A 13,681-nucleotide genomic window follows, 5' to 3' on the forward strand; every position below is an offset into this window, starting at 1 on the left:
CGTTCTTTAGCCACTTTATATTAGTGTCCGAATATCTCGTCCATCTAAGGTAATCTGAGTGGAAAGGCATAAATTAAGAGTTTGAGGAAATGTATTATGTTTCAAATAATTAGTTGTTATAATGGTATAATAATAATGATACACCTCTACCCCGATAAAACGCGACCCGATGTAATACAAATTTGGATATAACACGGTAAAGCAGTGCTGCGGGGGAGTGGGGCTGCACACTGGTGGATCAAAGCAAGTTCGATATAACGCCATTCCACCTATAATGCGGTAAGATTTTTTGGCTCCTGAGGACAGTGTTATATCGAGGTAAAGATGTATAATAATTGACTTCAATATTTGTTTAGCAGCTCACATGGAATAAAGCAATAACATTTAAACAAAATGACCAGGAAAAATTAAAACTATATCTTCACAATCACCTCAGACTAGAAGAATGAAAGGAGAAGGATAAAAAAAAGGATATTGTAGGAGGTGTTTTATAATTGTACTATGAGAATTAATGTATGATTTGATTTCATCCTGCCAACCACCCTTTTTGAATAGCAGAAAGGAATGACAGACCAGAACAATCCTTATGACTGATTATGGTCACCCTTTTGTTTTTGGATAAGTTATAATGTCTACTATAGTTTCCTATATGTATTACAAATTAGGGACTCTAGTTAAATATACATTTCTTTGTTTTAAGGTTTTAGTAAGTAAGAGACAGGATCTTGTATTGTATCTATGTTAAGGAGATTAGAGAGATGTTGAGGGCCTGAAGCACCAATGGGAATTGTTTAAGTTATAAGATTTAGCTAGGCTTGATTTATAATGTATTCTGCTGAATATAAAATACTGCTTCTCTATACCTTTGAAGGTTTCTGTAAGAGATTGTTTGCGTGAATGAGGAATGCATGCATCAGGAAAAGATAAGGTGTCAAAGAAAGCCATCACAAAGGTCCAGATGGTCAAGAAAAAGTGAGAGACTTGGAAAGACAGGAGACAATCAGAAAACATCCATTGTATCCAATGCTAAACATGTTAGCAGCATTGACAACCTCTAAGGTGAGGCAGACACCTCAGAAAGTGAGACAACAAATAGGAGATAACAATGGGAAGCCTGACAATAACCATCAAATGATAATAGCAGAAAACCCCAGGATTAACACCACTTAAGGACAGGATGACATTGCAAAATGCATGGACTCAAATAGGAATTTACAACTACAAAGCTGGGTTGTTGTGCCACAGAATTCTGGGTTCAGTCCTGCAAAGCCTGGGAGCATCGGATCGAGACTCATGCTCAATCTAACTGGCCGTTAGATTGACTCGAGCTACAACAAACTGGTAACTATAAACATCAACTGGCAGGAGAGAGAGAGAGAGAGAGACAGAGAGAGTGTGTGTGAGAGAGAGATACTAAAAAGCATATGCTAACAGTTGTATTTTCAATAAATGTGACGCATTTGCCTTTTCTCCCTGAATATTTAAATACAAATTTTGACTTCCCTTAATGTCAGTAAAGTCCTATCTAAGTTTTTACAATATTCTCATCCTCATGGCATACAAGTAATGAAAAATCTGTTTTAGAATTTCTTTGGATGCTACGTATCTTTTGCAGGGGCGGCTCTACACATTTCGCCGCCCTAAGCACGGCGGCATGCCACAGGGGGCGCTCTGCCGGTCACCGGTCCCGCTGGTCGGTGGACCTCCCGCAGGCGTGCCTGTGGAGGGTCCGCTCGTCCCACGGCTTCAGTGGAACCGCAGGACCAGCGGACCCTCAGCAGGCACGCCTGCGGGAGGTCCACTGGAGCCGCGGGACCAGCGGACCCTCTGCAGGCATGCCGCCGAAGGCTGCCTGCCTGCTGCCCTCCCGGCGACCGGCAGAGCCCCCCCGCGGCATTCCGCCCCAAGCACGTGCTTGGCGTGCTGGGGCCTGGAGCCTTCCCTGATCTTTTGTTATTTTAAGAATCCAGTTTGGTGTAATATCCTTTTAAAGTATAGGTGTAATCTAGTCAGGAAATTAATCTTCATCCTAGTAGCCTGGAATATCGACAGTTCATCCAAACTAACCTCTCCTTGGACTGGATCATAGAATCTCTGTAGCAGCTGAATAGCAGTACTTTTGCCACAGCCACTGGAGCCAACCAGAGCGATGGTCTTCCCCGATTGAACTTTCAGGTTCAGGCCCTTGAGAATCTGGAAATATCATCTTTATATGTTAGTCCAATAAATATAGAGCTGCTAAAATAAATGGTTTGTTTAGAAAAAGGTCTATTAAGATGCTTGGCATCATGATCAAGCCAATAATGAGAGGTCTGGTCTAACAGTGTATTAACTCCCAGGCCTGCTTTCAGTCCTTTGTTCCAATCCGGGTTGGAAAGCACTTTGAAGATGACAAGAAAAAGTTTTTATTATTAATAACAATCTTGCTTTGTTCTATTCTTATTCTATAAAGACTGCCCTAAGAAAAACCCTTTGGCTCTGAAAACAAAGTGGGTGTTGTAATATCCCCAATGGAATGAAGGGTCAGGATTCGACAATCTCTGGAATTTACTAGGGAGGAATTAGTTATGGAGTAATGACACTTTTGTTGCTATGTTCACATTTAGGAACATTTTACTTCAGTCTGTTTATCCCATCTTATGAATGTCTAATATTGTTAGTGACCAAATATTTGTCTTCTATGGGAACTCTTATGTATATTTAGGCTGATTTATGACTACACATTTTTTTGTAATAGAAGATAAAAACAGTAATATTGTTCTTGTCTCCTTATACTATACCAGAAGAGCTCCAGTTTTCCAGTAAGCTAATAGTGGATAAGCTTTGGTGTTTGCTTGACCATCATTCCACCCCTTTAACATCATTTCTCATCACGACCATCCCAGCTCTAATCTCCCTTTTTAGGTAAGGCAGGAAAGGGCATGTCAAGGTAATGCTGATAATAACTAGAGTCTTCAGCTCTCTGTGACCCGGTTCATTCCAAATTTAGGTACTAAATGGACATTGCCTTGATCTGGTCTGTTGATCATCTCTGGCTGGTGATTGATGAGAACCAGGTATCCAGGATGATTCTTTTAGCTTTGCCAGCTACCTCTGATACCATTGATAATGAGCCACTGCTGAAACAGGGTGGAGTCTGGAAGGGATGGATGGAATCATTCTGAAATGGCTCCATCCCATTCCAGCCACAGCCCCAAACTGTGGCTCATCCGGCCCAGGATTTCTCTTGTGTAGAGTGATGTGGGATTCTGTCTTGTCACCCTCCTGCTCAATTTGTATGCAAGATCATTAGGGGAAGACAGTGAGACATTACAGACTACGCTGACTTCAGTATTCAGATAATATAGCTCTAGGTCTCTGTTTCATCAGACCCAGCTGGGAGAAGTTGACTGGCTTAGCCAGCAAGTTACAGGGTGGGTTTGAGGCAGGCAAGTCAGCTGTGACTCACCTCAGAGATGACTGAGTTTATGGTTGTAGGTTGGAGGAACCCATCAGAAGAAATGGTAGAGCTAACAGCAGCACACTCAAGTGAGTTCGTAACCTGTTGGATCCAGAGCTGCTTTTGCACGCAGGAAGCAGTAGCGGCTAATAGCATTTTGTTTATATTTTACACTTGGCCAACAGGTTCTGAACTTTCAGTTCGGTACAGATGTCAATTCAGAGAGAAATATTGGATTACTGCAAAATACCATACATGGGACTGTACAACAAGATGACTCCCCTCACAAACTTCAGCCGGTGGAGAGCATGGCAGTCTGTTTCTTAGAGGGCATTTTCTGTAGGGAGAATCTTGCCTCCATGCTCTGTGATCTGCACTGGCTTCCATTTCATTGTCTGGAGTGATTTAGAATAATGGCTTTAACCAATAAGCCTTAAAATAGGTTGAGTCCTGGCTATCTCCAAGATTACCTCTCCCCACATGGGATATCACAGCAGCTGAGATCTTCTGAAGCGCGGACACAAACAGCTTTCTGGGTTTAACCACATGAGGGCTGGAGGTGAGGCATTGTTGGTGAGTGAGCTTGAATGAAGAATTTGCTTCTGATTCAATTCACCACAGGCCAAATTTATTCACCTTCAGGTTATGCTGTAAGCCCCATTTGTTCTCCCTTACTTTTTCCAGCAAGTGAAAATGAAGAAAAAGTGGATGATGGGGATGAAGACAAAGCTTTAGTTTTGGGAGGACATTCATCCTTCTTTATTGTTGTATTTTTATAACTAGTATAATAACATTTAGCTCTTACATAGTACTTTTCATCCATATATCTCAAAGCACTTTAAAGAGGAGGTCAGTATTACTATCCCCATTTTACAGATGGGGAAAATGGAGGAAGAGAGAGGTGAAGTGACTTGCCAAGTGTTACTTTGCAGGACAATGGCAGAGCTGGGAATAGAATCCTGGTTTCTTGAGTCCTCACCCAATGTTCTTTCAACTAGACTACACTGTGCTACATAAATACCCAGAGTACAGGATGGGCACTTTAAAAAATACTGTTTTAAAACAAATACATTAAATTGATAAAATATCAGTTTTCTTTTTGGTCACACAGATAATGGCAGCAGCTCTTCATTGCAAAGATGAATTTAAAAGATCACTTACTTTAACATCAGGTCTGGATGGGTAACTGAAATGGATGTTTTTGAATTCAATTTCTCCTTTGAGCTTGTCTGGTCTGTATCCTTCCTTGGCACTGCTATCTAGAAGACGGTGCTGGAGAGAGATTTTGAAAAGGTATTACACATTTCTGTGATTTTACAGTTGTGTCTTGATAGATAAGTTGTTTAGGACAGAAAAAAGAAACACTGCAACACTACATAGCAGTTTAACTGATCAATGGTTGCTGTATTTCACCCCAGAGGATTCTGCCTATCAGTGAAATACAATCCTTGTGTATACCCTGCAAAGCATTTTGGGATACGGGACAAGGAAAGAACAGGAGTAACTAGAATAATAAATCATCTATTATACCTTAAATCATCCATCTCTCAACATTTACAATGGGCCCAAATCCCTTAGCTCCCTCCCAGCATCTGCCTAGGCAGAATGTGGGTTGAGAATCAGTTCTTGGAGGAGTGATGCTGCCTGTAATTGTTGGTTGGCTTAAAATGCACAAGCAAAATAAACAAACTGGGGATTTATTACAAGTCTTCATCTCTTAAAAAAGATACCATCATCCTGAGGCTCCCTGGTCTGAAGTCCAATGGAAAATTAGCCTGGCGCTAAATAGCCTGACCTGCAATTGCTCCTCCACTTCCCATGTTGCTGATCTCTGCTGGACTGACACTTTTCAATGACCCAGTAACCACCAGCAGAGTTCAAAATTTCTCTTTGGAGTAGAAATGGGAAGTTTAAAGGGGACCCCGTAGGCTCTCTCTGCTCCACTCTAAGACCAGTAAAACCAAAATAAAACCAAACCCTTTGTCTCAGAGTTCTGTTTTCTGGTAGTAGCTTCCAGCTTGTTCTATCTCCATCCAGGATTCTAGACAATCTGGGAAACAGAGTTCTGAGTCTCTATAGCCATTGTTGCTGTAGTCTGAGGCGAGTCCCCTAATGACTTGCTTAGTGTAATAGGTCAGGAACAACCAACATCAGAGGTGGTTACACAGAGTTTGATCACCCTTAATTCAGTTTCTCTGGGCAAAATTCCACCCTTTGTTATATTCACACAACCTCACTGACACCCATCAGCATTTATTGCCATAACAGAGGACAAAATTCAGCCCTTTGTTCTAACCTAATATGAACCTGGGACTTCAGATATATAACAAACTGCTGTACAAAATTCTAAGAGTTAGTTACTGAAAGTGTGGCATCCCTCTTCCCCAGCAACAGTATTACCAGAGCTTTCAACAGCATGCATTGTCATGCATCTGACAAAGTGGGTATTCACCCACGAATGCTCATGCTCCAAAACGTTGTTAGTCTATAAGGTGCCACAGGACTCTTTGCTGCTTTTACAGATACAGACTAACACGGCTACCCCTCTGATACTTCAACAGTACTGTTAATCACCAAATCAAAAGCAGTTGAACTGAAATCATGTCCACTCCACATACTTGTGTTTTAAAGAGCAATGTCATTTCACTTAGCTCTTCACCACTTACTCTAAAAAAATAAATAAATGAGGGAGTGACAAACCTAACAGGAACGAGGGCCCCAATCTGTAAAGTTGAGCTATAGATCTCAGTTTCCCCCAAGTTTGAAATAAGCTCATTTAGGGCTTTGGTTAAGGCTCGTCTCTCCTTAATATGAAGAGAAATGTCATCTTACTTTTGTTTTCAGTGGTCTGAGTCTATGCAGTTCGTTCACTTTTTGAATTTTTTGAGAAATAAATCAGAAATTTCAGACTGCTAGAAAAGTGACATTAAATGACAAAGTTCCTCATCTGCCTTGGTGGGTCCTGCACTTACAGGTGGATTTGCTTGCCTCAGAGATTCATGGCAGCCCTCAGTTTGGCTACTTTTGATAGTGCTCAAACCTGCTGTCCACTCACCTAACCTCACCAGTGGCCAGCATGGGGGAAACCTAGTGGCTTGGGGACAGGCCAGATCCCTTTCCAATTCAGAACCTTCCCTTCTGGTGTTTCTCACAGAACCAAGTTAACTCCTCCTGTTGTCCTATCAGTAGTTGGGGGGATGGGGGAAAACCCATAGCCCAACCTCTACAATACACGGTGTTCAAGCCCAGGGCCTTCCTATGGATAGCAGGCTTTCTACAATGTTACCCCTGTAATACAGCTGTCGTTATGGCTACAACACCCTCAGCTTACTACCACATGGCCTTCCCCAGCACCTTCTATATCCTCACTGCACGAATCGTTCTCCTTAAGCCTGATCACCGCTTGAACTCTCCACTCCTCCAGCAGCACGGCTTCTCACTCCCTGCTCCTTTTTTTGCCACACAACGCCCTACTAACTGATTGGGAGGATCCTCTATAAAGCTAGCGTGTCCCTGATTAGCCCGCACTGCCAAAATTGATTCTAGAAAGTTCTTAAAAATGGCTCTCAGGTGTCTTGATTAGCTCGCTGGTCTTATTTAGTTTCTAGCAGGTTCCTGATTGCTCTATGGGAAGCCACTGCTCTGGTCACTCATGTATCCAGAAAATTGTTCATCCAGTGGCCAGTATATATTTTGCCCTCTACCAAGACTCTCCTAACCCCACTGGTCTGGGTCGTGGTCACAGTACCTTACTGATGACCTTGTAAACAATTCATAGGCAGCATCCTCGAGCACTGGCAAATACTCTTCCAAGTGTGGGGAGCCCTGGATGAGGTAGAACGCTGCCAACGGAGCAGAACAGAATAATACCATACAGTGAAACAAAACAGGAGCTAGTGTACAGATGGTTCCAGACCTGCAGTTTCCTTAGGTGTTAAATGTCATGGTAAGTCCTGGTGGTTCTGTAAGAGCTTTTTCCAGAAAAAAAATATAAAAAAGAAAATCAAAACTAAGAATTTCAGGCTGCATTTTTCCAGCTCCCCCAGTATTTTAATTCTTTTCCGCTGGATTTGACACAGGACGTGGTGAATGTAGCTATGTGTGTGCACCCACAGGGCCCTTTAACAGTTGGATTAGCGTTTTTTTATTGACTCCGGGTTTTCACAGTTAACTTCCCATTAAGGAGAAATAAATAGTGAAATTAGACATCTCTCCATCTCTTTGCAATAATAAAACCTCAGCGTCCTCAAAGAGAGTTAATCCACAGTTTCCCTGAGGCCCCAATCCTTCAAAAGGTGCACACGTAACATTTATGCCCTTGTGACTAGTTCCACTGAAGGTCAAGTTCTCATCCAGAAGTCAGTGGGGCTACTCACGGAAGTGCATAACGCCACATGAACCTAAGTCTTTGCAGGATCAGGGCCTTATTCCTTTCCAAAGGAAAAATAATCTAAAAATTTTGATAAAGTACAAAAATCCCTTGCAGGGATTTAAAAAAATGAAAGATGGTCCCATGGCTGTGACACTAGCAGACCAGGCGCCAGCTCATGCAAAAACCCCAGACCACACTCAGTGATTACAGATGCATAGCTGGAAGCCAGGCCAATTCACATGTGTATTAGTATACAGCCAAGTTATAGTTACATGTATAAGAATGTATTTGGTGTTTAAACTTCATGAAAACTAATGGGATGTTAATGCACTGAAAACAATGCATTAGTTAAACACTTATCTGGATCCCGTTATAATGCTGTAGCAAACATTCACATAGTGTATGCCCCTGTCAGTAAATAATCCATCAAATGAGAAAGAAGTCTTGTGGAATGCAAATGAAGAATTTAACAGAAAAGTGTTAATTTCAAAGCAAGTGGTCATTGTGTGTGATGATCAAAGGTCAAAGACTCCAAATGTATTCCTCACTCTCTGCCATCAAAGGAAAAGCCCACATGGGTATTGACTCTGTCAGCTTGTTTTCTTTGGGAAGACACTATGAGTATGGATTCAGGGAAAAATCCTTCATCTCTGCACTGTTTGGATTCTAACAGGGCAAAATAAATGAACATAGAGATGGAGATTCCCTGAACACTGAGAGACTTTTGCAAAACTGGCAGATCACTACATTTCTGCTATCATTTGAAATTATAAACTGACTCATTTGTACATATATTTTATCTGCTTTAATCTCTCAATAACTCGTATTACCTTTTTTTAGCTAATAAATCTTTAGTTAGTTTACTACAGAATTGTCTACCAGCATTGTCTTTGGTATAAAATCTAGGATACCAATTGATCTGGGGTAAGTGATTAGTCTCTGGGACTGGAAGCAACCTGAATGTGGTGTGATTTTTGGTGTAAATGACCTTTTATCACAAAGTCGGGTTTGTCTGTGTGGCAAGATAGACTGGAGAGTCTGTCTGTGACTCCATGGTAAAGACTGGTGTAATGATCCAGGAAATCACATTTGTTACTGGCTTGGTGAAATCTAATTATAGAACACAGCACCAGTTTAGGGTGTCTACCCTGTTTTCTGACAGCCTGCCCTGAGGTAGGCACTCATGGTCGTGAATCACTCCAGACAGCATGACAGTGACCAAATGAGATATTTGTTTAGGAACTTTGAGGTCTTAAGTATGTAGATTCAACATTTCTGTTGATTTATATTAAAACATGTTTTAAAGACTTAGTCTGATAGGTATGTTGTGCCTCAGCAGAAATTATAGATCTTTTTATGCAGTACTTAATTTATAGACCATTTTTAAAAAGTTTGCCTCAGTTAATCAGACTATACTGTGCTGTACTTACAATTAGCACATGTCCGATGTCATAATTCTCTTTCTCCTCCACTGTGAGTTTGATTCCGTACCAAAATGCAAGAGCAAAGGCTCCAAATGAAATAAACTCTGTGAAACCCAAAGATGTGTATGTGGTAATGGATTTTTTTACTCCAACTTTCCTAGCATTCTCCAGGTTAACATCATATCTGAAAACAGATGATAAATGTTAAATTTGGTATGTACCCAGATGACATTCAGTTCCCTAGCTTCCTCTCATGCTTCCAGGGTTTTCTGCCATAAAAATCAATTATCCAGATTCTTAGATGGTGTGAATCAACACAGCTTCATTGATTTTACATCAACAGAGGATCTGGCCCATGGCTGCTCTGAGTGAATTATCAGGCACACAGATAAACATGATATGTTGGGGAACAGTCCAACACAACTTTGTAAATGGAAATTGTGCCTCACCAATCTATTAAAATTCTTTGAAAGTTTCAGCAAGCGTGAGGACATGGGTGATCCAGTTCAGAAAGTCCACACCAAGGTCCTAAACAAAGGCTCTTAAGCAAAGACTTGGGATAAGAATGATAGGAAACAAAGGGTAGGAATAAATGGTCAGTTTTCACAGCAGGAGAGAAAAATTATAGATCCTTTGGGGACCCTGTACAGAGTCCTGTGCTGTTCACATATTCATAAATTATATGAAAAAAGAGGGTGAACAATGAGGTGCAAAAATTACAGATGATACAAAATTATTCAACATAGTTAAGTCCAGAGCTGACTGCAAAGAGCTACAAAGGCATCTCACAAAACTGTGTGACTGGGCAACAAAATGGCAGATGAAATTCAATGTTGATAAATGCAAAGTAATGCACATTGGAAAACAATCCCAACTATACATAAAGAACGATCGGGCCTAATTTAACTGATACAATTAAAGAAAGATCTTGTTAGACATCATGGACAATTCTCTGAAAACATTTGCTCAATGTCCAGCAGCTGTCTAAAAAGCTAACAGAATGTTAGGAAACCATTAGGAAAAGTATCACTAATAAGAGAGAAAATATCATAATGCCACTGTGTAAATCCATGATATGCCCACACCTCAGATAATGTGTGCAGTTCTGGTTGCTCCATCTCAAATAAGATATACTAGAATTAGAAAAGGTACAGAGAAGGGCAACAAAAATTATTAGTGGTTTGGAACAACTTCCATCTGAGGAGAGATTAAAAAGACTGGACTGTTCATCTTAGAAAAGAGATGACTAAGAGAGGATATGATAGAGGTCTAGAAAATGAATGAAGGGAAAGTGAATAGGAAATTCTTATTTACCCCTTCATGTAATATAAGAACCAGGGTACCCAATGAAATTAATAGGTAGTAGGTTTAAAACTTACAGAATGAAGTACTTCTTCACATAATGCAGTCAACAACTCATTGCCAGGCCAAAAGTATAACTTTTTGCTTGTGATTCCTTTACAAGCTTATGGTTTTCCATCATTCAATAGCAGCTTCTGTTCACTCATTAGCTATCTAATCCCCTTTAGCTTCTGAAGGGCATTATAGAAAGCACCGCTCAGCCCGGCAATGTTCCCAGAACATTTCAGGAGGACATGCATATAATTTTATTGTTCAATGACATGCTCAGAAGCTTTGTAGGAACCTCTCGACACATATATTATGTACAAAAATGCCTCTGATCAAAAGTGGGAAGGCCCAAAATGAATGGCACAGTTTACGCAGTAGTGAAGGGATCCTAAAATGATGTGCAATTAATTTCTTCCACATATAATGCTGGGTTATCATTGGTGCTGTTCAGATTAGATCAAGAGGAGGATTATTTGCAAAGCACTAAGCACGTACTTAATTTTAAGCATGTGGGTAGCCCCCTTGAAGTCGAAGACATAGGAAAGTGATAGGAAATCTTACCTAAGCTTCATGATCCAGTAAAAGCATGAACTTAACTGTAAACACTTTAATTGATGATTTCAGTGGGAGTGTGCATGTGCTTAAAGTATTTGCATAAGTGCTTTGTTGGACTGGAGCCTTAGAGAAGATTGCATTTTCTGTAGCCTCAGCTTCCAAATTCAACTTCAGGTTAGTGTCAGAGGGAAATTGGGCCTTACAATGTCCCTCCATAATGTAGGTCAATTGAGTGATTGCAAATATTCATGAGTGACAGAAAACATCTCCTTCCATATGATCATATTTATCTTCATCTGAATTTCTCAGCTGTCTGGGGATAAACTGATTGATCATCTTTGATTTTTTTTTAAATAACCACATCACTTTCCCCAATATTATGTACCAATCAATAATTAGTTAAAAAAACTCACTTTGCTAATGCCTTCATCTCTCCATTGAAAGCAACAACTGTTCTGATAGATGTCAAAATTTCTTCCGCCACAGCTCCTGCTCTAGCATAAGCAGTCAGCTCTTTTGTAGTGAATGATGACAGGAACTGGAAAATTGGGAGGGTGGGGGGAAGGGGAAAGTATTTTATGAAAATCTATTTAAATGGTGTAAATTATGTACTGATACAAAGGGTGATCAAACCGTTAGCAAAAGAGCCTAGAATTTAGCAAACCTGGGTTCAAGTCCCCACTCCAATACACTTTTCCTGGGCAACTTTGGGTAAGTAATTTTTCTCCGTTTTTCACTTCTCCATGTGTAACATGAGAATCCCCTCTCTTGCATGGTGTTTGTGAGGCTAAACATGAAGAAGCTTGTGTGGCACTCAGAAACTATAGTAATGGAGGCCATGTAAATAACTTAGCTATCTTAATTACAGGTCACAATCCTGTTTCTTCCTCCACCATTTTCAGTGCTTAGGTGGGGGAAAGAGGGAGCGAAAACCAACACAATCTATACATGGAAACATTTTGTAAATTTTTCTGTGCATTACAAGCAATATCTACTAATGTGGTCACAGTTGATGAATGCTGATCATCCTCTTCCCATGTGGTGAGTGGTGTTAACTGGAAGAAGTCCAGGCCTCCATGGCATGCTAATGCCTGCCCCTCATGCTCAGTGTAGACAGAGGTCTGCAAATTTTGGGGCAGGAGCCAGTGGAGTAGGAGAAGGGCTGCTTTCCATGCTCTCCAAACTTTGGGGTCATATTGCTTTGGGGGTCATTCCCTCTGTTTTTAGAGGTAAAATTCTTATTTGTTTTTCCTCAGCACTTACAAATGATCCAACTGCTGCTGCTGCAAACAAGAGAGGGCTAACTGACAAAATCACCAAAGTCAGTTTCCATCAGTAGACGAATCCTATAACAATCCCTGTCAGAAACGTGGAAAAGAATTGTACAAATATACAGAACTTGTCTCCAATGCCTTCGTGGATGGTGTTAATGTCACTGTTAATTAAAAAGAGATTTGTTAACTTTGATGAATGCCTCCTCACTCACACATTTTTCTGTTTTGCTGGAGAGAAAGCTTGTCAGAAGTTTAACTGTTCAAATCTTTGGGTAGTAGGAATTTTGGACGTGGATACTGAACAGCAGCAATGGCTCTTTGTGGGGCTTGGAAACTAGCAGAGCACAACTCATTGTCTGTGATGTAACCTCCAGATAGACTTCTGCCATTGCTACCCCTGCTCATTCACACGTGACCCAATTCATTCATGCAATAGCCAAAAGGAATAATCCATTAAAAAAAAATCATCCCAAAACCTTTACATTACTTTTTCCTCTAAGTTCCCCTATGTATCCGATCATCTTCAATTTTGTTATTAGATTTTACGATCTTTTGAGGCAAGAAATATCTCCTTTTCCATCCTATACAGTGACAAGTACAGTGTTAGTAAATTATTAATTGAAAAATCATTGTGTGTCATGCTAATTTTCTCTTGTTATTTATATATGTGGGAACTAGGATTAGTGAAATTCAAGCCTTTCTCATTCCCTTCAGGATTCACATCTTCCAAAAACTGGGCATTATCCCCTCCCTGCAAACATTAAATCTGGAGAAACTCTGCATACCCCTGATCATACCTTCTCTGAAATCTCTGCACATGGGACCTGATCCAAAGATACCTAATGATTTTAACTGGTTTTGGATCAGGTTCAAAATGATAACAGTGCCTATAACTATGAGTGCAGTTTCATTTCATACAATGTCAGGGTTTTCAGTGTTTGTAAACTAGCTGGAGACAGCAGACCTGTTTATCTACAGTAGTTTGCAAAATAGCTCATAGACACTACCAAGCCAATGTTCAGAGGAGTAAGATATTGCATTTCACAGCATAAGCCCTCGCAGTGGAAATGTCACTGAAACCCTGAAAGTGAAGTGAAAACTGGTAACGAATTCCTCCCTCACATAGAAGAAATATTTTGGGTCTTAGTTAAAAAGGTTTCCTGGAAATTCCCTGTAGCTCATTCTATAAAGGTAAACATCAGACTTCTTTTTGGCTCAGTTTCTGGTGCATAGATAAATAAACCCTTCTCACTCCGTCAGTCGGGTG

At 40.5% G+C, this 13,681-nt stretch overlaps 1 long non-coding RNA gene and 1 pseudogene across 1 annotated transcript; both read right to left on the reverse strand.

The window, feature by feature from the left end:
- LOC123363990 overlaps positions 1-13,681 on the reverse strand; it is a 184,822-nt pseudogene that overhangs the window by 37,136 nt on the left and 134,005 nt on the right.
- Positions 25-7,204, reverse strand: LOC123364002. Its single transcript, XR_006576965.1, has 4 exons — positions 7,188-7,204; positions 4,601-4,711; positions 2,068-2,193; positions 25-54 (listed from the first exon to the last, which is right to left on the reverse strand). It is a non-coding gene; the product is annotated as an uncharacterized LOC123364002 (long non-coding RNA).

Source organism: Mauremys mutica, chromosome 2, assembly GCF_020497125.1.
Source record: "Mauremys mutica isolate MM-2020 ecotype Southern chromosome 2, ASM2049712v1, whole genome shotgun sequence".
Taxonomy (NCBI): domain Eukaryota; kingdom Metazoa; phylum Chordata; order Testudines; family Geoemydidae; genus Mauremys; species Mauremys mutica.